Below are 27,239 nucleotides of genomic sequence, written 5' to 3' on the forward strand. Positions count from 1 at the left end.
GATGCAGTGTGGTAGATTTGCACAGGATTTTATTTGGCCTCTTTCCAATTGATAAAAGGCAAAAGCAGATTTAGATAGAGGTGCAGGCAATCACGTTGGATTGTAGACTAATTACAGTTCTATGCAGATGAGCCCCACCATATAGTATATCATATATCACCATATATCAGCTGTTAATCCTCATTTACAATTCCATTGAAATACTAATGAACTCTTTTTATTGACCAACAATTTAAACATGAAAAGGGGCCCATTGAGGCAGAAATGTCTCTGCCCCTTTGAGTTCCATATTATTTATTATTGCACCTTGTGGTCAAAATGGGAACTACAACATCCACTAATAGAGGCCCATTGTGGCAGGAAATTTTTATGACCCTTTTAGCTCAATAATCAGTCCCTCCAGGATATTCCGATTGCAGAAATGAATGCAAAATCAAACAAACTTTGCAGTATTCAGAGGAGCTTGTCTGCAGATTTGGGCCAAGAGGCATTGTATGACATCATCACAATGTGCATTCAGTCAAAGCAGTCTTGGATTCATGTGCGTCAAACAGGAGCACAGCTAAAAGGTCTCATTTACCAACAAACATCAAAAGTAAAGTATAAGAACCTACAGTGTGTCTATGATGTACAAAACCATTTCTATTTTAAGATATGTTTCAAAGACACCTTGTAAAAAATTAGATATTGTTGTCTGAGATGGGTTAAGGCTTTTTAATGGATAAATGCATGTTTTCATTGTTGAAAAATGAATTTTTTAAGAGATAGACAAGAACTAAATGGCATCCCAATCATGATATCCCTCATTTACAATATATTTTTTTGCTGTACAGGCCAGCAGTGAGGGAAGCACCAAAGTGAGACAAATAGCATCATCATAATGCCATCGTAATGTTAAAGAAGTGAAATGAAACATGAAAAAAGCATGTTTTCAGTCATTTGAGCCTGAACAATAATCTACTTTCCAGATTTGGTAGCCATAGACTGCTAGAAGGGGGCGGGATTTAATTTGGCCTTAAGACAAAAGCAGAATTAAACAAAGGTACAGGCAGTCACGTAGGATTGTAGACTACTCACTTCTACCTCATTGCATAAATCATAATCAAACAGTGCTTACAGTCACAATAAGGGCAGTGCATTGTTTGGTGTGGGAACAAAACTTACGAAAAAACAAAAGCGCTGCCTTCCATATACAAAAAAAAAAAAAAAAAAAAAAACCTTTTACACTCTTTGTTTCAATCTCGTAATTGAGTCATGGCTTAAATAACAGCTGTGAACCGTGAGCTCATGCTGAGCCCTTGTTTAGTCTTATTTCCAGGAGAATCAGAGCAAAGCTGGCCCTGAACATGGATCAGCGATGATGGGCTCAACGTTCAGGCAAGATCGTGGCCTGTGGCCTTCTCCCTCATGTCCTCAGGAAACATCTGGGGTTGTGAGAGCAGCAGATGTCCCATTCTGATTAGAACATGTGAAAAATACCCCCCTTTAAAGCCACACACCGCCCACGCCACCCTCCGCTCACACTCTGACCGCTCTCTCTCACATCCAGGTGGGCGCCAACCTTGGCTCGATGGCCGCAGACTTGAAAACAATCACAGGAGAGATTTTTTTTTTCCATAGGAGGAATGAGCACCTGGCCGAGTGGACGAGATTATGGCTGAGCTCCATTGTTTGGCTGTTGGGTTTGATCCATTGTTACGGTCGACTCTCTAGAGGACCCAAATGATTCGCTCCTGCAGCCGCTCCATTTGCGTCATTTCCTCTCACACTTGGGGAGCTCTGAAGTCCAAAATATGAATCAGTGGTGGGCCATTCAACTGTGTCTGTTCACTGGGTTATTTGCTTTGGTAACCCTCAGTCCTGTTGTTGGGACAAATTTTCATGTTGTGTTTAGAGCATCGTTAGGTTTAATTTTTTAGAGTAAAAGAACAGTTTGTTTCCAGTGAAACATAGAGATATTGTAATATCAAACGACTGCCGTTTTGGTCAACTCATAAATTTTATCCAGCATCCTTGATTTAGAATTTAACACAGGCTTCCACACAAGATTCCAGAGTCCCAGAGTGTCCTATTAATAAGCCATATTAGTGGCCCAATCTCCATGTGCTTTGAGGGGTTCTTCCCCCAGTTGTAGCCAGATTGGCATTTCTAAATTGTCTGTAGTGTGTGGATGGATGTGTGTGTGTGTGTGTGTGTGTGTGTGTGTGTGTGTGTGTGTGTGTGTGTGTGTGTTTGTGTGTGTGTGTGTGTGTGTGTGTATGTGTATGTGTGTGTGTATGTGTGTATGTGTATGTGTGTGTGTGTGTGTGTGTGTGTGTGTGTGTGTGTGTGTGTGTGCCCTGCAATGGGTGCAGAAAATAGATGGATGTTTATTGGCATATCTTATTAGTTTAGGTTAAATTGAAATTGGAAATATATCACACTTTGTGTTACAATCACAAATGACTAGTAAATAACTAAAATGGCCATGTTAATCAATAATCATGAAAGACATCATCAGTCATACACCTCATAGAATAAGTATGACTAAATGAGCATGTTAACAGGTCAATATTGATACTACTGATACTTAGCACTTACTGAAGATGAATGAATGAAAGCCAGAAAGGTCTTAAGATAGGGCTTAAAGCGTTAATTGCATATAAGAGCATTATACTTTATGCAAGCCTTGCTTAATAACAGAAAGATACTTCATGCCAAATAATGATTTAAATAGCAGGAACTCAGAAACTGAAATGTATGTAAGATAAACACAGTACAGACAAAACAGACACAGTATTGACAGGAACTGTATCATGCACAGACATCATTTCTCCCTTGGGGGAGATACATGTGTTCCTGTATGAGACAAAAAAGACGTCTTCTGGGACATCAAACCAAACATGCACATGCTGTGAAGAATCAGGGGATCAGAAAGTTTGCTTTAGTGTTTGGTTATAATATATAATATAAGATATACACTATGAGTTCTAACATCTTTTAAACATTAGATGTTCTATCTAAAAACACCCAGAGTCATCCATATGTAGCGTTTTCAAAGATAATCTTTCATCAATGGTTTAGAATAAAAACTTCCTGTTTTTCGTGAATGGCAAGGCCACAGGATATGATAGTACTATATCAAAGTTCCTCTCCACTGCGCGTTTTGTATCTATTCTCAGATGTATTTTAGATCCAGACATGACTAAATGGTCCACACCTTGCTAGCCCAAACACATACGCATACACACACACATGTATACAACCCAGTTCCAATCAGCAGTTGGAATATTTATTGAAGCAGCTGAAGGTTCAGTCCCTGGTGGAGCTATTGGATGAGCTAAGGGGGTGCGGTGTGTGTGTGTGTGGGGGGGGGTCACTGGTCACACAAACAGGAAACAGAGGAAACAGTGGTAAATGCAGGGGGAAATCAAGTTGTAAGGAGTGTGGAGTGACCACAATGCTAAAAGAGGAAATAGAGGGGTAAAAATAGAGGCAACCTTCATGGGGGTCATGGCCTGGGGTTTCAGACAATAGGAGACTGAATAAGGCTGTAGGTTAATGCTGATTACTGGAGGCTGGAACAGGCAATAAGAAATGATGGGGATCTTGATGCATAACAGCTAACATCTTCGTACCCACACACATGCAAACAAACCCAAGTGATCCAGCTCACACCAAGATGATACACTATATATAAACATATAATATATACATTATATCTTCAGTAATGCCCAAGATTCATTGTAAAATGAAAGTCCGAGTTGACTTTTTAAATTTAAACTTCTTTCATCTACATACTGTATTGGTCTACTTTTACTACATTACCCACAATACCATTTGACAATGCCACAATACCATCAGCTCTGTCACTTCTTCTGTACAGTACACTCTGCACAAACAGATCAGAGTCTTCAACTTTCATACTAATAACATGTATATCAACATGTATATCAAGATAATCTAGCACCAACCATAAAATTAGCACCAGAATCGTTAAACACATCACCGATATTTCAACATAAACACATTCATTGTGCTTCAGGGTGGACTTTTACTTTAAGAATCATTAGTTCCAGGACATGGCAATGTTCAAGGAAGTAATATGAAAAGAATTTTTCAGATAGGTATCAGTCTGTCTGCATTTTAATGCAAAAAGGTGTAGCAAAAATTACTATATGCTATTTTCATATGTGGTTTTTAAATGTATGTTTCAATTCCACAAAACATGCCTAGATATGTAACCTTGGTTGAAAAAAAAGTGCTAATTTTGACCAAATGTAAATCTTCAAATGTAAATCTTTAGTAGCTAGATCCTCTTTAACTAAGGAAGTGAATCTGAGGCTTGCAGTCTATGCAAAGAGATGCTATATTGAGCTTTTCACCACTGATGTTACCTGCTGTGAAGGTTCCCAAAAAGAATATCACAGAATGATACAAGAGTTGAAGTGCGTTCATATTTGAACATGTATGTGTAGGTGAAAATGGATGGTCACACTTTTAAACCCACTCAAGAACCTGAGGTTGAGCCATTTCCTCTTGTGGTGAAATGATTAAAATCCCATTTTGAGGGGCTGTGAACTTTGATCGCAGAAGGTGGCAAAACATGTACTGCTTCTGTGTGGCGATTTAAATCCATTACTTTGATCGGCATCTCCCCAGATTAGACATGACGGGTATGATTTTGTTAAACGACAGCAAAAGTTATTGGTTTCTCTTGGATTTGAGCATCACTTAACAACTGGCTATTGATACTGACAATCTGAGGTGCAGAACACAAAAAAGATAATAGTTAGTGAAATAATGTAGCTGTTTCTGGTACCGCTAATGCTACACACACACACTACAGCATCAGTTTGATAAATGGCCAGGTCAATCTGAAAAGTAAAAATACGACAAAAAGCAATGTTTTTTTTTTTTTTTTTTTTTTTTTGTGTGAATCTTTTGACAAAAAACTATCACAAGTGTAAACACACAGCACCCAATTCATTCAGGTTTGAGCTCCACTTTCTCCATTTCTTCCACATTCTCCTAACAGGTTCCTCAGGGATCACTGGTTTCCTCCCACCACCCAGAAAGTGCCAGTAGGTGGATTGGCTAAGCCACTTGCCCCATATGTGAATGTTTGGTGTCCTGGCATCCTATCCAGCCTGTATTACTGCACTGCACCGAGTGTTCCCAGAATAGGTTCTGTTTCACTGTGACCAAGGAAAGAAAACTCTTATAGAAGATGAATTAATGAATGAAAGAAAACTATCAAAATTTGAATCAACTCAAACTGAACCATTTTATTCAATAATAAAATTATTGATCTTAGTCTTTGTCCTGTCATTTCCCCCAATATCTTTAATAAATGGCATGCCAAATCTTTTATATCCACTGGATTCCAAAGCCTTTCTTCTTCTCTGATGTGTGTTGGCTCAATGAAAATTCTGTAATGGTTGAAGCCAGGACTATACTGAAAAAGGCTTAGTACTGTAACATGTCTATAAATACATTATGGATTATCTATCAATTTTGATTCTCAAATCACTTTAGGATACTAAATTACCTTTAAATATGATAGGAACAATCATTAAGCTATACATCTAGCTATGATTGCTAACAGTGACTGTAAGTAAGTTAGCATTTGTGAATGTTTACAACTTTGCAACAGCATTGTATCATATTATTCATCTTTTAATTTTGGTGGACCAAAATAGGAATATATATGCCTAGGAAAATCATTCACATGGCATTCTGACATTTAATTTAAAATGTATTAATTAAAATTTAATAACAATTAAACAGAAAGCCTTTTTTTTCAGAAAGCCTAGGCAATGTCAGAAAGTAAACAAACAAACAAACAAACAAAAAACCATCAACATTTTTACATTATTTTAGAGTGAAAATATTTATGTTTTCTTAAAAAGTGAAAATCTCAAATATTGTTCAAAAGCTAATTAAAAAAAAGGCTGTTTTCCAGAACTCAGCCACAGGAACATACAACAGGTTTTCCCAGAATGCCACAAATACAGTAAATGTCACTTTTCTTATTAAATCATTGTTTCTTGTGTAAAATACTAACCAACTTCAACAACTTGTTACAGGAACCAAATACATTTGCAGACAGTTGTCCACAAGTCGCTCACTTAGGAAGGACAAACATATTTGTGGTCATATGAAGTGATTTCCCTCTGGTACTTTTCCACTTTTCAAATTAGAAATCTGAGTGACTGTGAAATAAGACAGCAAATCAATCTGCTCCAATGGAAGGAATGTATGACTCCTGAACAAGCATTCCACATTGTTTCAAGACCACAGAAGACTCTGAGTCCTGTTCTGGTTTGGAATCTTTCACCTTACAAGACTTCCTGGCACTGAGTAGAGATCAGTTCAACATGAGGAGAGAAAAAAATGGACAGTCTTGCCTAGTAGCTATTAACAGCTGGGGTCATGAACTCAAGACCTGTTAAAGACCCCCTTGGGTTTGGACCTGTAACCAGATATGTGGAATAACACAGGAGAAGCTCAGTGCTGTGTGTGGGGTGGGAGCATGGGCTGGATATCAAATCAGAAAGGTGACAAGGGCATGAGAGGCCATCATACAGGCCAGCGTAAATCACTAATCCAACCATGGGGAGAGTGCAGAAAAGAAGTGAGAATGTGGGAAACAGAGCAGAGAGACAAACAGAAGGTGTGATTTGGCTCTTCGAATTACAGCCACAATCTGTGTTAGGGCTGAGTCTGGATTCAGAAAGGTCAAAGGTCGACAACAGTCTTTAGTGGACACAAACAGACAGGAAAGCAGAACCAGGTTTGGCTGTAAATATCTCCCCATCCACCTTTCACACCCCTCTGCACCATCCCTAATCCATACACACACTTGACTCCTCGAGGACAAGCTCGTGTGATGGGTGGGCCAGAAACCGCCATGCTACCAATAGTGCTTACTGAGATGAAGGCCACATGTGCTGGAGTTAAGGCACATGAGGTCATGCAGCATGGAGCTCTGAGCAAGTGTCAGTGTTACAAATAGCTGTAAAAAGCACACAGAATACAAAACTAAAACTACACACAAGGCATGAACGTACATAATGTAAATCAGTATCAACTGCATTATTTCATGTTATTCCATCATTTCTTTACATTTTACTGGAATATTGACTCCATCGTTGCATGCTCTGGAGTTCTTCAGATTTGTTCAAAATGATTGCTGAATTTCTCTACATTTTCAGTTTATTATTTTAGGTAGCACTTTCTTTGAAGGCTATCTTCAAAACAATGTGATAACAACTCGATAGCATCATTAAAAGACAAACTTTAATAAATAATAGTTTGGATATTTCACATATTGTATGACTGTGTATGGAATAGAACACTTGGGATAATTTATAAGAAATATGTATGTATAGGAAAATAACCAACAGTTGGGTGGTGTGATGTTGCCTGACGTAAAGCAGAGTTACTGTTAACACCCTTAAGTTCCCTCTGGATCACTTATACACACTCTGTCCTAAGGATCACAGACACTCTGAGTATTTTCCTATAATGGCATGTCCCAAAGTATTTTATTCATCTTATACCACAATAGTTTGCCGACAACTGCAATATTAACTTATTGACACATATGATTTATTATTTACAGTTAGAGCTAATGTTGTTGAACATTCTTTATCACTTGCATTAGAGCAACTATAAAAAGTGCCATGTTAGTATATATATTTTAACTTCATTTCAAATATTCTCAAATTAAAAAATAAAAAATAAAAAATCTTACAGCACATGCATAGGTATAAGTGAATTGAGAAATGCTTAATGTTAAATGTTTTGTGAATTGAGTAATGTTAGAAATGACTTATTTATGTTTATCAGTTAATACTAGCACTGTCTATGAGTGTTTTTATCAACAGGGTTAACATCTTTACCCTCCAAGTGCTCTTATCTTTAATAAGTTCGGTATTATTTTGTTTGGTCTGTGGCAACTGTAGTGATTAAACTGCAATAAAACACACAATTCTCCAGGCCTTCACATTTTTTTTGTTTGGCAGTGTATATCCGCTCTGTGTTATGAAATTGTTATGTTAACGATATGTCTTTAGATCAATGTTTAAGTGAGACAATGTGTATGCTGTGCATGGCTTATGTTACTGCACACTCACACCACATTTCTGCCTTTAGTCTTGAATGGAAACTAACAGAAAGGTCAGGGAAGACAGCGGTTAGCTGACACTTCACAATCTGAAAACGTGAACACAATCGAAAAAAGAGCACTGCTAGAGAGGAGGAAAATGTGTGTATATCTGTTTTTTTTGTGCCAGAAGAACCATGCACGGCTCCGGTGTAGAAGGCTTATTAATAACACCTTCTGAATGCACAAAGGTACAGAACCACAATAGCTGCCTGCACATGTAAGCATGTAAAAGGTGCGCTTGCAAAAAAAACCACAAATGTTTACCTGAGGACAATTCAGGGTGCTGTCTTGGAAACAGTACACCAAATCAACAACCACAGATGTGGATTTGTAAGTATAATGTAGGTTAATATGAAAAGGCAAGTTGTTGGTAGCAAGAAGTCATTTTAACCCTACATATACATGCTTTCACAGGAGGTGAGAGTTAATTTAGTTCAAACCTCTTTGCAGTGAGCTTGAAATGTATAAATGTTATGTAAATGCTCCATGCTACTCGATATTTTGTTCAGGCCTCTTTGTGGAATAGAGAACAGCTGAGAGATTGAATACTATGATCAAATACTTAAATGTATGCCTAATGCACCATTCTAAACAAATGTAATATGTTAGATTAGTGCATTAGATCGGTACATAATACATGATAGGTTCATGAAATTTTAATTTCAGTGCTACTTGATGTTAAATAAATAATTTAACTAAGAATTGGCCTTGTGTCTAAATCTTTTAGTAAAGTTATGTATAAATGTTTTCATTGGTCACACTGAACAAATAATTCCCAACAGGTTTTTACCCAAAAACTACTTTGGTAATGCTGATTTGCTTCGTACTCACATGCGTATGTTTTTAAATGCCAATCACATATAAACTGCAAAGTGCGTTAACTAACAATGGACCTTTTTTTTATCAACCTTTTAGCAAAGTTGTGTGTAAATATTTTCGTAGGTCAAACCAAATAAAAATTTGCAAAAGTTTGGGTAAAACTGATTTTCTCCATACTTGTATGCATATATTTTAAGTATACTGCATTTGTTTCGAGTTCTTAGTGTGAACATACAGTACTTGACTGTATGTATACAAAAAAATATGTCTGTGTGTGTGGAATTTTCAATACAGCTAACGAGCCAACCCACATTATGTCTCATATATTTTACTACAAAGCTTGCTAACATGACTAACATTGATTAATATACTGGCCTTTAATGAACTGTTGCTTTTTATTACCATCTTTGCATTGAAAACTTAAGAATTCCTGCAAAACCAAACCTAGCCATCGTTACTTACATATGTGCTTACTTTACTGTAGGCAAATTTTAGTTTGAATCTAAATTGATAGCTAGATTTCTAGTTAAAAAGAGAAGATAAGGACAATATAAAAAGTAAAAGATATATTTTGCTCATCTCTTATGTACTGATTTTAGGCAAAACGTGTACACAAAGATCAAATGTTTGTTCTTGAACACATATTTCTGTATACAGAACTGTGTTACACTCAACACCTGCAGCATCAGCAGCTTTACCGAGTGCATTACTGGTGCTTATTTTAGCACTTATGTTCATGTGATACAAATTCAGGTCTGGCCCCACAGCATGAGCATCAGATAAGACCTAGCATCACACAGCCATTTACCACAACACACACTTTTTTACTCTGCAGTTGCAAAGCCAGCTAAGTAAATTAACTGAATGTTTTTGGGTAGCAGTTTTATGATTTGGAGGTTGATGGTTATGATGCATGTTGCTGTACAGTAATGTGGCAATGACATAACGTGACTAGTTTATTCTCAATAATCATGGACATGAACCTTATTTAAGTCCTGGAACTATTGCTAAGAATAACATGATATAACCAGTATTGTCAACTTGTGGTTTTGTTGCTAGATCTAGCTACCTTTTTAGAGCTATTTTGAGAATAGAATAGTGACTGCCCTGCATTCAATACAATTCTCTCAGAAGAGCAGGAGAGCTTTCAGAAGAGCAGGTTCAAGAGCAGTCAACTATCCACCAGTGTGTAAAACCTGATGGAGTTGCACTAGTGCTAGCTGATGTTTCTAACCATTTTATTCCAATGACCAATCACTGATCACCATTTTTCCCAATGACCAATCACTGATCACCATTCTTCCAAACAACCAATCACTGATCACCATTCTTCCCAGTGACCAATCACTGAACACCATTCTTCCAAACAACCAATCACTGATCACCATCATTCCAAACACCCAATCACTAATCACCATTTTTCCCAATGACCAATCACTGATCACCATCATTCCAAAGAACCAATCACTAATCACCATTTTTCCCAATGACCAATCACTGATCACCATCATTCCAAACAACCAATCACTAATCACCATTTTTCCCAATGACCAATCACTGATCACCATCATTCCAAACAACCAATCACTAATCACCATTTTTCCCAATGACCAATCACTGATCACCATCATTCCAAACAACCAATCACTAATCACCATTTTTCCCAATGACCAATCACTGATCACCATCATTCCAAACAACCAATCACTAATCACCATTGTTACCAGCAACCAATTACTAATCGCCATTGTTTTTCCACCCACTTCATATAGAACATACTTCTTAAAAATATTTACAAGCAATAACTCACAGATGGAATAACTTTCCTTTGTCCTTTTGAAAAAAAAAAGAATCCCTTGTTTTTATTGTACAACTTATCACTACTGCTTCAGTTTGTGTGTGTTTATGATAGAAATTATAGTATTTTGTATGCAAATGCTTAGTTTGTGGTGATGTGACAAAACTTCTTCTTTTTATAATAAATAGGTTTAAATCTTTCATTTTCTATCCTGATAAACCTTTATTGTGTTTGTTTCTATTCTGAAGTATCACATTTTGATATACAAATGATCATGATGATTTAATGAATATGCAGATTACCCTAATGACATCATCTGGTGACTTCTATTGACGTTTTGAACATACATTAGCTACCTTCCCCTGCCCACGTAGAATATCAGTGTTTTGTCAATGTGCTCAGTTTTCAACAGCTGCTGTGTAAAACTCAATTTTAGCCATTTGTTTATCTGCCAAATGTGTAGAGTGTATGCTTAGAGCACTTCTAGTGGTCACATTAAAAATTACACCATATAAGACATGACTAATTTTCAGCATCTTCAATATTGCTTCAGCACTTCAGGTGCATTGTGAGGAACATGGATGAACCTTAAAAATATAATAAGCATTATAAATATATGTGTAAAACTTTACGTAAATGAATAAAGAAGTTTATAGCTTTGTATGAAGCTAGAGAAGACAAAAATTAAATGTGTGTGTGTGTGTGTGTGTGTGGGTGGGTGTAAGTGTGTGTGAAGAGGTGACTCTGATACCCTCTATTTCTGTGTAATGAATTGCAAGTACGTGTGTGTGTGTGTGTGTGTGTATGTGTGTGTGTGTGTGTGTGTGTGTGTGTGTGTGTGTGTGTGTGTATGTGTGTGTGGCTTCATTGTTAACTAATGTGTTGCTGATGAGAAAGAGAGTGGTAGAAGACAGATCTTAGTTCATAGGATCACTTGAGTGCAAACTATGCGTGTGAATGGGTGTGTGTGCATGTGTGTGTTAGCGTGAGCATGAGCTGGGCATGAGAACTGAAACCCCCACATGTTGTGAAAGAGCTGAGAACTAAAGTGGGGGTGGAAAAAAAAAAAAAACAAAACATGTGAGGGGGTGGTAGGTTTGGTTTGGGTCATTTAGGCCCATCTGCATCACTCTAAACACCATACACATTATTACAGAAGTGATATACGCTACACTCAGTTCGAAATTATAAAAAGGTTTTCCTTTAGTCAATCTGACTGGTCAGATGGTGCTGATTCATTTTCTGGAACAGCAGCTCTGACAGTAGTTCTGGTTTTAAGGGTTTAAATATCAATGCACTCGTTCTAATGTGTTATCATTTCCACAGTAACAGCTTGTATGGCAGACGCTGCACGTAAATGATCTATAAACAATCAATGTATATAATTGCTGATGTGGTTTTCAGTGAGGTAACGTCTAATTAGAATTTTTAGAAGGAGTCACCGTCTCCGGTGTGAGCATTTTGTAACAAAGCTATAACTTTACATTTACTGACACTGGACTTCAGGATGGGGGATTTTGTGCAAGCTGCATAGCTTTAGCTTTATTAGCTTCAAGACTTAAAACAAAAAAAAAAGAGGCTGATGCTACAGCAACATTAAGTCACAATAGGAACTTGTTTCACTGTCATTACTATAAAAGGATAAAGGATACTATAAAAGGATGAAAAAAAAAACGTAAGATGTCTTGTTATTTAATAGATTTTACATCTCAAAAAATTGTAAAGATGGTACGTTGCTGTGGAGCGAGAACAACAAAACACTTTGGGATTTTGAATGTTATTGATTCTTGTCCTTAATAGCACACCCTGTTGTGTTTAATTTCTTATATAACTGCATGTATAGTAAATATACGGTAAGGATAATGCAAAGGGTTTCCTTACTTTCTGTATCCAGGCCCCAGGCATTCTCTCTCTCTCTCTCTCTCTCTCTCTCTCTCTCTCTCTCTGTCTGTCTTTATCACTCACTCTATATCTCTCTGTCTGATCCTCTCACTTTCAGTCTGGCCTAGCCCAGCCACACACTTTCTTCACTGGCCTTGTTCCAGGAAAGTAACACTTATACCCCGTCGGAAAAAGAGAGGGTGTGTGTAGTTTTCATTTATTGCGATAAATTACAGCAGGGGGGAGAGAGAGAGAGCGAGAGAGAGAGCGAGAGAGAGAGCGAGAGAGAGAGAGAGAGAGAGAGAGAGAGAGAGAGAGAGAGAGAGAGAGAGAGAAAGTAAAGGAAGAAGAGTTACTGCAATAAAAGACCTGAGTGATATAAATAGTGAGGTAGAGAATAGGAAAAGGGAGACTAGGCTTAGGGTTGCATTTGGTGCTGGTTGCGGAAGTGCACTCCCACACACACATACACACACATACACACACACACACTTGCACGCACACACACTGCACCTGAGCACTGGGTTTTATCACAGCTACCTGGCAGGATTTAAGCCTCAACTAAGCTCTGGGATGTGTCACACACACGCTGGCTGGGTAACAGAGAACAGCTGGAGGAGGCCAGACATCCCATTCATAACCCCACAGCCTGGACACTAATGAGAGAGAAAAAAGGAGAGAGAGACAGAGAGAGAGAGAGAGAGAGAGAGAGAGAGAGAGAGAGAGAGAGAGAAGGAAAGAAAGAAAGAGAAGGAGAGATTGATTCATAAAAAGGCATTAAGGTGAAACACAAATCCTCCACTTTGAGAAAACTTTGACCTGTTACCTGGATTTGAACCCTGGACTTCAGACCTGTCTCTAACCTCTTCTTATTTTCTTCCTGAACATCTAGATTTCTTCTGTTTCTACCTCCACTACACATTATTGCTGTCCTCCACTCTTTCCTTAGTATCATCTTTGAGTTTCCCATGATCTCCCCATGTCCATGTGGATTTTATGAGGGTTTTCCGCTTTCCTTTCAGCTGCCAAAACAGGCTGGAATGTGTATTAGTGAATCTAAGGGTACGTTTACACCACGACGATGAACTAAAAACGGAGAGGTTTTCCTTTGCGATTTTGAAACATTTTGCATAGAGACAACAACGTTGTCAAAAGATGTGTAGATGTGGGTTAATAATTTGGCCTGTGTAACAAATGCATCTCCGCTGGTCGTAGTAGTGATGCAGTAAAGCTACACTTTGCTAGAGAAGCACAAACACAGTCCTGTACTGCGCCATTATCGATTTGAATGTCTTGTGCCTATAGACTGGAAAGGTAATACGTGTGCGTATGATGCCATCGTTTTCACTAATTCGCTTTCACTAACTCATTTGCATTTTCAGGCCCCCAAAACCCCACTGTCATATAAATGAATAGCCAAACCACATAAAAAGTGTTCTGTTTTTAGTTGAAAATGTTGTGGTGTAAACTGCCCCTAAATCATCCGAATGTGTGAATGGGTGGGCACTGGTGTTGGTCATGGTGGCACTACAATGGTCAGGTTCCACCTAGGGTGCATTCTCACCTCACACACTGTGTCCCAGGGATATGCTCCGGGTTCACCATGACCTTGCCAAGATAAAGCTCTTATCACTGTACATGAATGAATGAATGAATGAAATGAACAAATCTTTGGTATTGTGTTCCTCTGTTTCTCCTTTGATACTTAAGAGCCTCCTTTTTTGTTTTTGCATTGTGTCTTAGCAAAGAGTCTTTTCCTTTTGACTCTTTAGTAGCATCTTCTTTCCTTCTTCCATTTCGCCTACTTCCATTTGTCCTTGAATCTTTGGCATGATCCTTTTTCTCTTTTCTCTCTTTAGCGTCTTCTTCTATACTTTTATCCGTAACTTTTTGAGATTGTGCTCTTCCCTTTCTCCATTGCCACTTGAGCGATGTGTCATCCTTCTTCCGACAGAGAGTGAGGGCTAACATGTGATTCCTCTGAGACACATGAAACCAGCCATTCAAACTGCAGCTCATACAGCGTCACAGGGCAAACCGAGGAAGGTGTTATCTATCCTCTTCCACACAGATGAGCTCACAAGCACCCACTACCCATGGCTAGTGTCACTGTTATTGACAGAGAAGAGCGAGAAAGCCATCCCTCCCTCTTGTGGACTGCCAGCCATGGATGACTGTGGCATCATCAGGATTTGATATCTCATTAGCATCATATTTTTCAAGTTCTTCTTGAACTCTTTAATGTCATCTTCTTCCCATGCTCCACTGACTTTTTATCATTGTCTACGTTGCTTTCAACCTGGACACGTCAAGTTTGAGCTGAATATTTGGGCCTTTGGAAACATTTCTCAATTTCTCTGAGGACTATTAGACAAGCCATTTATAAAATGACTATAGTGAGAAATGTACTGTTTTTTTTTTTGGTGTTTACTGCATTTTTACTTTTAATCCCACCCTAACCCACCTTTTCCAGGACTACTCATTATTCCTCTTCAGGGTTGGCATGTCTGCATACTTCAAGTGTGCCAGTAATTACTTTCGCCTGCCAAAAATACTTTGCCAGTATGAGCAGCCCAATAAAACTATGCATGTATTGAGTGTGTACAGTCTGCCAAAGTCTTGTAGGTGATTTATAATAAAATATGCTTATACGAATCTGAACTAGAGTTTGTTTTATTTTATTCTGGATTTATTATAGACAGGTATTAGAGTTGTGTGCCAGCAGGGATGTATGTAGAATTGCAAAATGGATAGTTGATCAAAACCAGAGCCATACTTTCATGGTCCCAGTGTTCAGTCACATCTGATCACATTCACACACACACACACACACACACACACACACACACGTTACCCTTAAACACCTGCATCGCCTGGATTTTCAGTGTTTTACCTGATTTACAGGAGCTTGTTCTTTAGTTCTCCATTGGTAGGGTGCCAGGCCGTGGCCCGAGCTCTTCTTGTGGACCATAGTGTGTGTGTGTGTGTGTGTGTGTGTGTGTGGAAGGGGAGTGTTATTGGGGTTTATGACTCTATGCTGAAGAGAGTTTATGGGTTCCAAATGTGGAGCTACAGGGAGAGAACATGTCTGAAGATTTGAGGAAGGTTGGGGGTTTTACTTTTTTGTGAAACATGATCTGATGGATTTCTCATGGAGATTCCTAAAATGAAAAATGTATATAACATTCATTCATTCATTCATTCATTCATTCATTCATTTTCAGTAACTACTTTATCCTGGTCAGGGTTGACATGGGTACAAAGCCAAGACACCATGCTTAACAGTTGCATTAACAAAAACATACATGATCATCCATTCCTTAGGTCATTCATTCCCTGATCAAGGAAATGGTGGATGTGGAACACTGGGTGGGAATACACCCCGTTTGGGATGCCAGTCCTTCTAACGACACACCATTTCATGCACACTTATTCACTTACTCACTTACTTAATTTGTGCACAATTCTTTTTTTATTTTTTTTTATTTTTATTTATTTATTTTTTTATTATTATTTGGGGTTCTGAACTGCTTTAACCCAGTCAGGGTTGCTGTGGTTTAAATTATAACTTGTTTATATTTTGAGAACAAACTACAGTAACTGGTTAGAAAATATCACAGTCTGAATAATAACTGTGGGGGAGGTCAAATCTTCTGCCAATTATGTGGGATGAGTCAAAATTTCTGCAGGATTGGGTAGTATTTGCCAGAATTCCTTCAGGAGCAGACTAGAATGGGATGTAAAATAAATAAATAAATAAATAAATAAAAACAGCCCCATGCCCGCCTATACCGAGTGGCAAATCACTGTTGTTTCACTGGTTAAATTAGTGTACTTTTTTGTAATTTGTACTTTTTTTTTAATTCAAACACTTTTCCTTCATGGTTCTTTGCCCATACAATGGATCGCTGTGGTTTCACAGCTACCGTATCCCTCACATGTCAATATTACATCCATGTGTATCTACCATCTGTCCAAAGAACCTTTTCAATAAGTTTTAAAGCTGTAAACATCTCATATGGCAGTGTTTAAAACACTTGGTGGTGTTCCCTTGCCTCTTCATGAGAACTAAACCCAAACTGTGTAGTTCTCCAATTAGTGAGGCCAGTCTCTGAGGATGTTGATGTGGGGGTTCAGCTGAAGTTGAGCAGTATGTGTAAGTCTGTGTGAGTGTTTTGCCCCTGGGTTGAGCCAAGCTGCCAGGAGACAGCATGGTGTCTGCTAGCTTCCTGTCACAGGGATCTTCTTATGGTGAAAACCTGATCCCTCATTCTATAAATGAAGATGGCCGCTGTGGGAGAAGCAGCTGCTGGGAGAACACTGATGTCACATGAGTGTGCAGTTCCTTCTAGAGAACTCCCAGTGCCCCCCTCAGACCAAGCACCTGGCATTTATTAAAATATTTTAGGTTAGAAAGTTTTTTTTTTTTTCCCAAAAAAACAATGCATTAAAAGAAATAAACTGTAAATTACAGTTGACCTATTTATAAAGCAGTTAACCCTCTGCAAAACCTCTGACTTGGATGTACTGTGTCATACTACTACATTTAAAAGCCTTTTTTGAAGCATACTATGAAATGTTGGTTGCATTTGATGTCATAAAGAACTGCAAAAAAACATGGCAATCATTCGCATACTCTTTGACTACATCCCATCCATACCCATTTACAAAAAGCCCCACTTCCTAGAATCTATAGTAACTAGAAGAGGTAATCCTTGTTCATTTGTTAACAGGGTTTTTATTATGAAAACTGCTGGTGAGCTACATGGTGGTGAAGCAAGTAAGATCTTATCTTAGTCAGTTTTCCCAGGATGGTCAGGGTTAGGGTTAGATTATCCATTGTAACTGTATGGTACTGAAGATGAATGAATGAATGAATAAGTGAAAATTGGATGTTTCTATAACATGACTGACAGGAGGGATATAAACAGGTGTATGAAATATACTTGTTTTCATCACAATGATTTTTCCACATTGAATCAAAAATTATATTTTATTGTATTTGGATATTTGTAATACAGGATGTCCCAAAAGTCTCCACATATAGGGGACTATGTTTGCCAGTACCACGTTGGTTGTGACTTCATCAGTGGTTGCTGTGGACATTCTCGGTTGATCCTAAAACGTCCAGTCTTTGTGAATTTGTTAATAATTTTGGCAACTTGTGGTTTTGTGTGTTATGCACTTGCCATGTTTGACCCCCTCTCAATCAGAAAGACTTCTGGCTCCCAGGTGTCTTTTATACAGGTAACGAGCTGAGATTAGGAGCACACTCTTAAAGGGAGTTACCTGTATAAAAGACACCTGTCCACAGAAGCAATCAATCAATCAGATTCCAAACTCTCCACCATGGCCAAGACCAAAGAGCTCTCCAAGGATGTCAGGGACAAGATTGTAGACCTACACAAGTCTGGAATGGGCTACAAGACCATTGTCAAGCAGCTTGGTGAGAAGGTGACAACAGTTGGTGCGATTATTCGCAAATGGAAGAAACACAAAAGAACTGTCGATCTCCCTCGGCCTGGGGCTCCATGCAAGATCTCACCTCGTGGAGTTGCAATGATCATGAGAACAGGGAGGAATCAGCCCACAACTACACGGGAGGATCTTGTCAATGATCTCGAGGTAGCTGGGACCATAGTCACCAAGAAAACAATTGGTAACACACTACGCCATGAAGGACTGAAATCCTGCAGCGCCCGCAAGGTCCCCCTGCTCAAGAAAGCACATATATATGCCCGTCTGAAGTTTGCCAATGAACATCTGAATGATTCAGAGGACAACTGGGTGAAAGTGTTGTGGTCAGATGAGACCAAAATGGAGCTCTTTGGCTTCAACTCAACTCGCCGTGTTTGGAGGAGGAGGAATGCTGCCTATGACCCCAAGAACACTATCCCCACCGTTAAACATGGAGGTGGAAACATTATGCTTTGGGAGCGTTTTTCTGCTAAGGGGACAGGACAACTTCACCGCATCAAAGGGACGATGGACGGGGCCATGTACCGTCAAATCTTGGGTGAGAACCTCCTTCCCTCAGCCAGGGCATTGAAAATGGGTCATGGATGGGTATTCCAGAATGGCAATGACCCAAAACACTTGGCCAAGGCAACAAGGGAGTGGCTCAAGAAGAAGCACATTAAGGTCCTGGAGTGGCCTAGCCAGTCTCCAGATCTTAATCCCATAGAAAATCTGTGGAGGGAGCTGAAGGTTCGAGTTGTCAAACGTCAGCCTCGAAACCTTAATGACTTGGAGAAGATCTGCAAAGAGGAGTGGGACAAAATCCCTCCTGAGATGTGTGCAAACCTGGTGGCCAACTACAAGAAACGTCTGACCTCTGTGATTGCCAACAAGGGTTTTGCCACCAAGTACTAAGTCATGTTTTGCAGAGGGGTCAAATACTTATTTTCCTCATTAAAATGCAAATCAATTTATAACATTTTTGACATGCGTTTTTCTGGATTTTCTTGTTATTCTGTCTCTCACTGTTCAAATAAATCCACCATTAAAATTATAGACTGATCATTTCTTTGTCAGCAGGCAAACGTGCAAAATCAGCAGGGGATCAAATACTTTTTTCCCTCACTGTATATATATATATATATATATATATATATATATATATATATATATATATATATATATATATATAGTATAATGTCTAAACAAATTATGAAAAATTTAGGAAGGCATTTTGCTAAAAAGTGTTCATTCATTTCCTCTATGTATGGAACATGTGCACCTTTAAAGACACCTTGTGACTCAAATATTTTCTGTTTAATTTGTATATAAAATTAGTGTTTAGGTCTGCAGAGAACATAAAGGATGAGAGATGTAAGATCTATGAAACATTAATGGAAATCACAGTACAGTCACTGGAATCTTCCATTTCCACACAGTGAATATACTTTTCAGTGCTTTCAGAGTTTTTCATGGTTGTTTTCATAATCTATCAAGTCATCACATACTACTTGATTAAGACCACCAAACAATCAGACAAGTGACCCACCCATCCAATCTCTCTCATGTTGTTGGAGACGGCTTGAGTGGAGAAAGAAAACATTTATAAGTAAGGGTGTGGTGCACTCAGTGTTTGAATGATAAGCAAGAAAAGATAGCTGAACCCACTTTGTGGCTCTCTAATACACTGGAAATATTTTCACCATGCCAAGGCTCGAGCTGCACAGAGATGTATTTATGTAGGTTTGTCTGTGTTGTTTCAGGACTAAAGAGTGATGATGATTAGAGATGTCCTGCAGGGTCACTGGAGTGACTGGACCAACACTTTTTCCCATGGCACAGAAACCGCAAAGTGAAGATTACTGCAGGGTGGAGATATAAAGCGAGAGAGTGAGAGAGAGAAAGACAGAGAGGCTTAGAGATAGTTGGATGGATTGAGATACATACTAAAGGTACAACGGATTTTTGATGATACCCACCCTAGCGACAAGTGGACGTGCAGTTTGATACCTTTATTTCTGAGAATGTAGCTCTAAAAATGTCAGGGTCTTAAGAAACTCTGTAATAACCGTGGGAGTTCAAGGAGGAAACACCATGTTTGAGACATCTTAAATTTTAATAATAATTTAAAAAATCAAAGATTACTAAGACTAAAGTTTATTTGTTTGTCCTACTGAAGAAATCCTTAATGGTTCAGTGTAGATCCTTACAGCAGAGGGGTTTCTTATCAAAAAAGGTTCCAAGTAGAAGCTAAGAAAGGTTAACTCTCCATAGCCTTCGACAAAGCCTTTTTCTAAAAGTGTACACTAAAGGTAGTCAAACTTTCAAGCTCTGTGATTCACAATGAATCATAATACTGACCTTTGAGATGAAGAGAGCATGAAAGTCACTCTGGCATAACACTATTTTAGTGTCAAGCACTCTCATATAGAAAGAGAAATCAATTTTCCACTGTGAGAGGCTGAATGTCTCAGTGTAGCCATGGTGTGTATCATGGTAAATTTCTAATTATAAGAATGGAAATATGTCCTTCTATCTGTTTTGTTTAGCAACAGACTCTACTATATCATCACACTATCAATCACAGTTAAGCTGTAAAATGTAAAATTCAGACATGGTCTAATGTGGATGAACAAGTTTAACGTCAGTAATATATATATATATATATATATATATATATATATATATATATATATATATATATATATATATATATATATATATATATATATATATATATATATACAGGTGCATGAAGTATTTAACATATAAATGATTGAAGAATGAAATCTGCACCTATGTAGCTCAGTTCAGTGACTTAATATTGGCAGGAATAGTTATACAAATGTTCTGATACCTTTGTATGACTATAAATATATTAAATTTGTATTTAGGCTGTCTACAGTTCAATTCTTGTTCAATTTATAAACAATTATGAGAACAACGACACATTGATGCAAAGCACCATGGTACATATCATACATGACCCCCAACCATCCCAGTGTGCTCCAACACCATCTCCACCTCATCCTCATGTGCCATAACACTGGCCCATTACATATACTGTAGCTACACTATGTCTCATCTAATAAATTATTTATTTAGTCTTCTAAAAAGCTGAACCAATATGTAACAGGATATATCTACATCCTTGTTCAAAATACCAAAATTTTCTCAATATTTTATTTAATACTTTATTATTATATGTAATGGAACTACCATCCATCCATAGCATCATATATACAATATGAATTAGTGCAGTGTTTTAAAACAAAGAAATAAAAGTTACTCTTATTTTAGACTGACAGAATCGAGTTCGTGATTTAAATCTTTACAAATGGAGCTGTTAGTAAATATAACATGCAAACATCTGGACAGAACATGAGAATTTTTATGTACATGTGCTCTTGGTGTATATTTTCACTCGTATGCATTAATGAATTTTAGTCGAGATGAGAGCATGCACAGTTCCAGTATGAATAAAAGCTGAAAACTGAAATATAATCATGTACTGTTTAGATTATAGGCATACACTGAACAATGTAATGTAAATACTGTTATATATATATATATAAATACTGTTATATATATATATATATAGTTGCCATGATGGAATGCAAAGCTCATGAACTCAGCATCGCAGTGTGAGGACTGGAACAGGGGAGAGTGGAGGAGTAAGGGACTTAAAGAAAAGTATAGTTAAGGAGGAGGGAAAATGGGAGGAACTTTGGAGAGGACACTGACATCTGTCCACTGTCCTTGAGTTCTCTCTCTTCGCCACTTCCCCTTGTTTTCTTGCAGGTACAGTATTATACAGTAATGTCGCTCAAAATTAGTTCAAAGTGGTGCTACTATTAAGAATTTAATTACTTAAGATATCATCCAGTACCAGCCAAAGCGGCCATTTAAATAACTTTAATAAGGAGAGAAAATAAAATGCTTTCCCACTGAAAATCATTAAAATAACATGTGCTGGAATTTACACCTTATAAAGCTACACCTACTCTTCTTTTTCTCCACTTGCCCTTCATCAACTCGATATCATTATGCTCAGAAAGTAGCTAGATAAGCACTATTATGGCATAAACCCGTTATTTGACGATTAAAATAAGGCGCTCTGTGCGTGTAAAGTTAACCACATAAGCATTTGGAACGGTCATAAAATATTTCGTGGGAGTACAAACCCTTTAGCTACTTCTCTCTATACACCACAAGTGTCACAAAGTTGTCATGAATCTATGATTCATCTATGATTACTAAGTCATGACAACATTAAACCTAAGCTGATTGACTAAGTGCACAGGGGACTGCATTTTGCAAATGAGCAAATTATACATCTTGCCCACATTTTGCATATACGGCCCATACCCACAGTGACAACAGCTATAAAATAGAGCTTGTGAAATGGTGTCCATTTACATATGGACCTTGCTTATTTGGCTAATGCATGCTGATGTTTTTATTTACATTTAGATTACATATTGAACAGTTGTGTGTCCAATTGGTTCACTTAGTTCACCACCTTAAAGGGAACCCCGACTATGAAGACTTGTATGGCTTATTAGACTAATGCTGGGATCCGCTATATAAATCCACTATACAAAAACACTCTAGATGCAGGTTTGAAAAAAAAAAAAAAATCCGTGCTGGGTAGTGAAGTCAAATGGTTGCAATGGTCTTGATTCTCCAGCGACCCTACAGCGGTATAAACACGTCTTCAGCCTTTTCAATTTGAACCTGAGCGTAACATAAGCGAGGAGGCTAACACAGGAGCATTCCTCAAAATGTACAACAAAATGAAGATGATTGGAGAGGTGAGGAGGCGAGAGTTTGGCAAAATCGATGGTGTTTGTGCAGCAACTGCATGTCTATGCCAACCAAGAGCATTTGTTGCTCAAGGTAAGCATATGGATTAAGCTATCATTTTATGAAGAAACATATTGTAATATCAATAATTTTAGAGATTATTAAATATAGACTTTATCCTGTTAAAATCCCCATGGCCGGCATGCCGTCACCATGTTATGAGCAAATCGATGCGATCTACACAGCTTCTGTGTGTACAGAGGTACTCATATCTTTGGAAAGCTAAGATTCTTGTGATTTGATTGACATAAAGCGTTTTGAGATACAGTCACAACAGCAGCTACAATCAATGTCTCTGTCAGACCACCGACATACAAACAGACACTTATGAAACGGAGGCAACTCACCTCATATGAAGCCTCATAGTAATCAACTGATCTATAACATCCTGACAAAAACAGTCTTGTTATGCTGGCAAAGGTCCAAACAATCCAATTACGTAAAAATATTTAGTCCAGCTTTCAAAAGAGACCAAAACAATGCATGTACTACAAATGGTTCAAGAACAGCTTTACTTTTACTTCGGGTATACCTTGGCTAGGCGGTTTAGGCTAATTTTACAGGAAAACGCACTAACAAGATGCTTACAGGTTTGATTATTTTTACAGATATCCCCTTTATCACAACACACAAGAACTAGGAAATTACAGCCAAAAGTAGGACAGTGAATGTGGCATTCTTTTCCTGCTGCAGGGGCTAATCGCTAATTCTATTGAGTGCTCAAGTGCAACCATTTTATGTCATTGATTCAGAGTACACTGCGCATGTAACATAATGGCGGCCTCCGTAGGTTAAAATATGTCTAAAATATAAAGGATTTTTAACGTAATGTAAATATTTCAGGTGTTTCTAACAATGTATTTTAGTAGGAGAGGGCAATTATTGCATGTTAAGGCCTACAAGTCTTCATAGTCTGGGTTCCGGGGATTTAAATGCATTCTTAACCCCAAATTGTGCAAAACAAACAAATAAACAGGCAGTTATTGGGGTATTGCATAAAAAAGTATGTCAAATTCGAATGGTTAAAATTAGCAATATCTAAGGAATTCAATCCTTGTAAGTGTTAGGAGTCATGACCTTGACCATACCTGAATGCATTTAAGTGAATTACCAATCATCTGACTTATATTTCTCAATTGAATTCCACTAAAAACATCTGACTTACTTACTATTTGGGAAGCAGCATATGTGATCAGAATTAAAAGTTCAGGAAACTTGTCTTATTGATTGGTTGTGGGGAGATACATATCAAAATAATCATCCACTCACTGAGCCATTCATTTTTTGTACTGCTTATCCTACACAGGGTCACGGGGGAGCATGGAGCCGAACAAGACGGGGGACACCTTGGACGGGGTGCCAACCCATCCTAGGGCACAATCTCACACACATTAACACACTATGGACAATTTGGGAATGCCAATCAGCCTACAACACATACTATAGACTGGGGGAGGAACCCAGAGTGCCTGGAGTATATCCCTGAAGCACGGGGAGAGCATGCAAATTCCATGCACACAGGGCAGAGGCAGGAATTGAATCCCCAAACCTGGAGGCAAACGTGCTAACCACTAAGTCACCGTGCCCCCCCAATATAATCAGCTATGTAGAAACAAAGAGATAACTCAAAATAAGGAGTATTTAAGTCTAAATAATGACATAATATCTTAAAAATAGAGTCAGAATGACAAAATATTAAGTAATAATAGCATATCATGGCAACATTTTTTTGCAGTTAATATCTTCTCTAGCACGTGCCATAATTTATGCAATTATAATTTGAAATTGATTCACAAAATAACTCCAATTATCAAATTTGCACAAGCAAATTAGTACATTTGTCTGATCTGAGTAAATCAGGTCCAGAGTGCACACCCACAACATTTAGGCCTCTAATAAGCTGCAATTATTCACTTCCTGTCAGACTTTAAGCAGCTGATAGACCAAGAGGCAAGCTCATGCAATTTCTGTGAAGATGTTCATTAGATGTTTGGCATAGCATGGAAAGAGACACTGACAGTTAACCATATGGTGAGCATAAACAAGATAAATAAAAAGGGCATGCAGTCTGTGACCCGGCTTTTACAACTTGCCACATAATGGATCAGCTTTCCTGTTGAAACTCTCTGTGTGACCTGCTAACCTCTTAATGACTTAAAATACAGTGGGGATCCCAACAACTGCTGTGTAAACATCTGTAGAAATATAATCTTAAATAAATTAATATAAGGAATTGGACAGAGATAATCTGAGATCCAGATAAACTATTATTTTATTTACTTTTTTAATTAAAGTGAATCAGCTTGGTCTGTCATAGCACATTCATAAGCAGTGCATAAACCTTTTGTTAAGCAGTGCTGCGTGATATATGTAAGGAACTTCTGAGGTGACATTAAAGTTTTTATGTCACCCTCATTTAAGCCCCCCATCTATCATTAATGTTCACTTGTTTTATTTTTTCTCTGTTTTTAAAAATAAATCTTTGAAGTTATTAGGGTGTCTTGAAGTTATTAGATGTCCCATGGGATCCCAGTCATGATGCACAGCTGTAGTCTCAAGCAGATGGCATGCAAAGCTTTAAAAATAGCCTGCTTCCTATTTGTCTGATTTGTATCCATTTAGAACATTTTATCTTTTCATTATGGACAATCTACATTACAGTCATGCCTATTAATAAAGCTGATATACTTGAACAAAACCACAAGGAAAATAAGCTTTTTCAATCATTTATTCAACAGATATACCAATAGATGTGATATTCTTCTGTGGAAAAAATAAGTACACCCTTGGCCTCAGAAGGTAGTATTGTCCCCTTTAGCAGAAATAACTTCTTGTAGGTGGTTTGCCACTAGTCTCTGACATCGGCTTGCTAGAAGTTTTGAACATTCTTCCGTGCAATATTCTTTCAGTTGCAAGGTTTTCTTGCATGTACTGCCGGTTTCAAATCCCACCACACTTCAATGGGATTCAAATCTGAGCTTTGACTAGGCCCTTCCATAACCCCCATTTCTTCTTTTTGAGCCATTCCTTGGTGGGTTTGCTAGAGTGTTTAGGATTATAATCCTGTTGAAAGGTCCATTTTCAGTTTCAACATTTGGACAGATGGCCTCAGATTATCTTCAAGTACACTTAATATGATGCAGAATTCATAGTTGCACCAATGAGTGCAAGCTATTCAGTCCCTGAGGCAGCGAAGCAACCCCAAACCATAACATTTCCACCACCATGCTTCACCGTTGGTATGAGGTGCTTCTCCTGGAAAGCTGTCTTTGGTTGGCACCAAACATGTCTGCTGTTACTGTGACCAGACAACTCTATCTTTGATTCCTCTGTCTAGAACACATTATTCCAAAAGGCCTGATCTTTGCCTATATGCTCATGGGCAAACTGTAGTCTTGCTGTAATGTACTTTTTAGATAGAAAAAGGCTTTTACCTGCAATGCCCATGCAGATCAAATTTGTGCAATCTCTTTCTGATTGTAGAAGCATGCACTTTGACACCAACAGTTGCAAGACTTACTAGCAGATCCTGTGATGACATTTTGCAGTTCTTGGAGAGTTCTTTTTGCATCAGACGGTCTGCTCTTCTGGGGTGAAGTTACTGGGACGGCCAGTCTTGGACAAATTGGCAGTCGTTTGTAAACACTTGTAGATGATTTTCCTTGCAATGGGAAATAATTTGGAGAATTTTTTTTAATCCCTTGCCACTTTTAATCCCTTGAACTCTTTAGAGCTTGCCATGATGACACCACACACCTTAATAAGAAAGGGAACACCAGAACACTAGATATCACAGGGGTATAAATAAGACGGGTCCCACCTGCACTCCCTAAGCAAATATGTTTTGTTAATTGAAATTTGTGTGTCAATTTTAGTTAATTTTATGTGTCATTTGATAGAGTGTATCAACTTTAATAATAAGCATTGTTTCAAACAGTATCAAATCTTTGCTTGTCCAAATATGCAGGTCACTCGAGTTCTTCCACTTCAGCCTTGGCAAACCATATGTTCATAGACCTTGCTTTGTGCACAGGGGCATTGTCATGCTGGAATAGGTTTGGGCCTTTTAATTCCAGTGAAGGGAAATCTTAATGCTACAGAGACATGCTTTACTTTTGCATGCTTGAAAATTTGTGAGAACAGTTTGCGGAAGAATCACATATAGGTGTGAATGTCAGGTGTGCACATACTTTTGGCCATATAGTGTATCTGTATTGGGTGACATACAAGATAAGATAAAAAAAAATAAAAATTCAGTAGTTTTTA

The sequence above is a fragment of the Ictalurus punctatus genome, chromosome 4 (genome assembly GCF_001660625.3).
Source record: "Ictalurus punctatus breed USDA103 chromosome 4, Coco_2.0, whole genome shotgun sequence".
NCBI classification, from domain to species: Eukaryota; Metazoa; Chordata; class Actinopteri; order Siluriformes; family Ictaluridae; genus Ictalurus; species Ictalurus punctatus.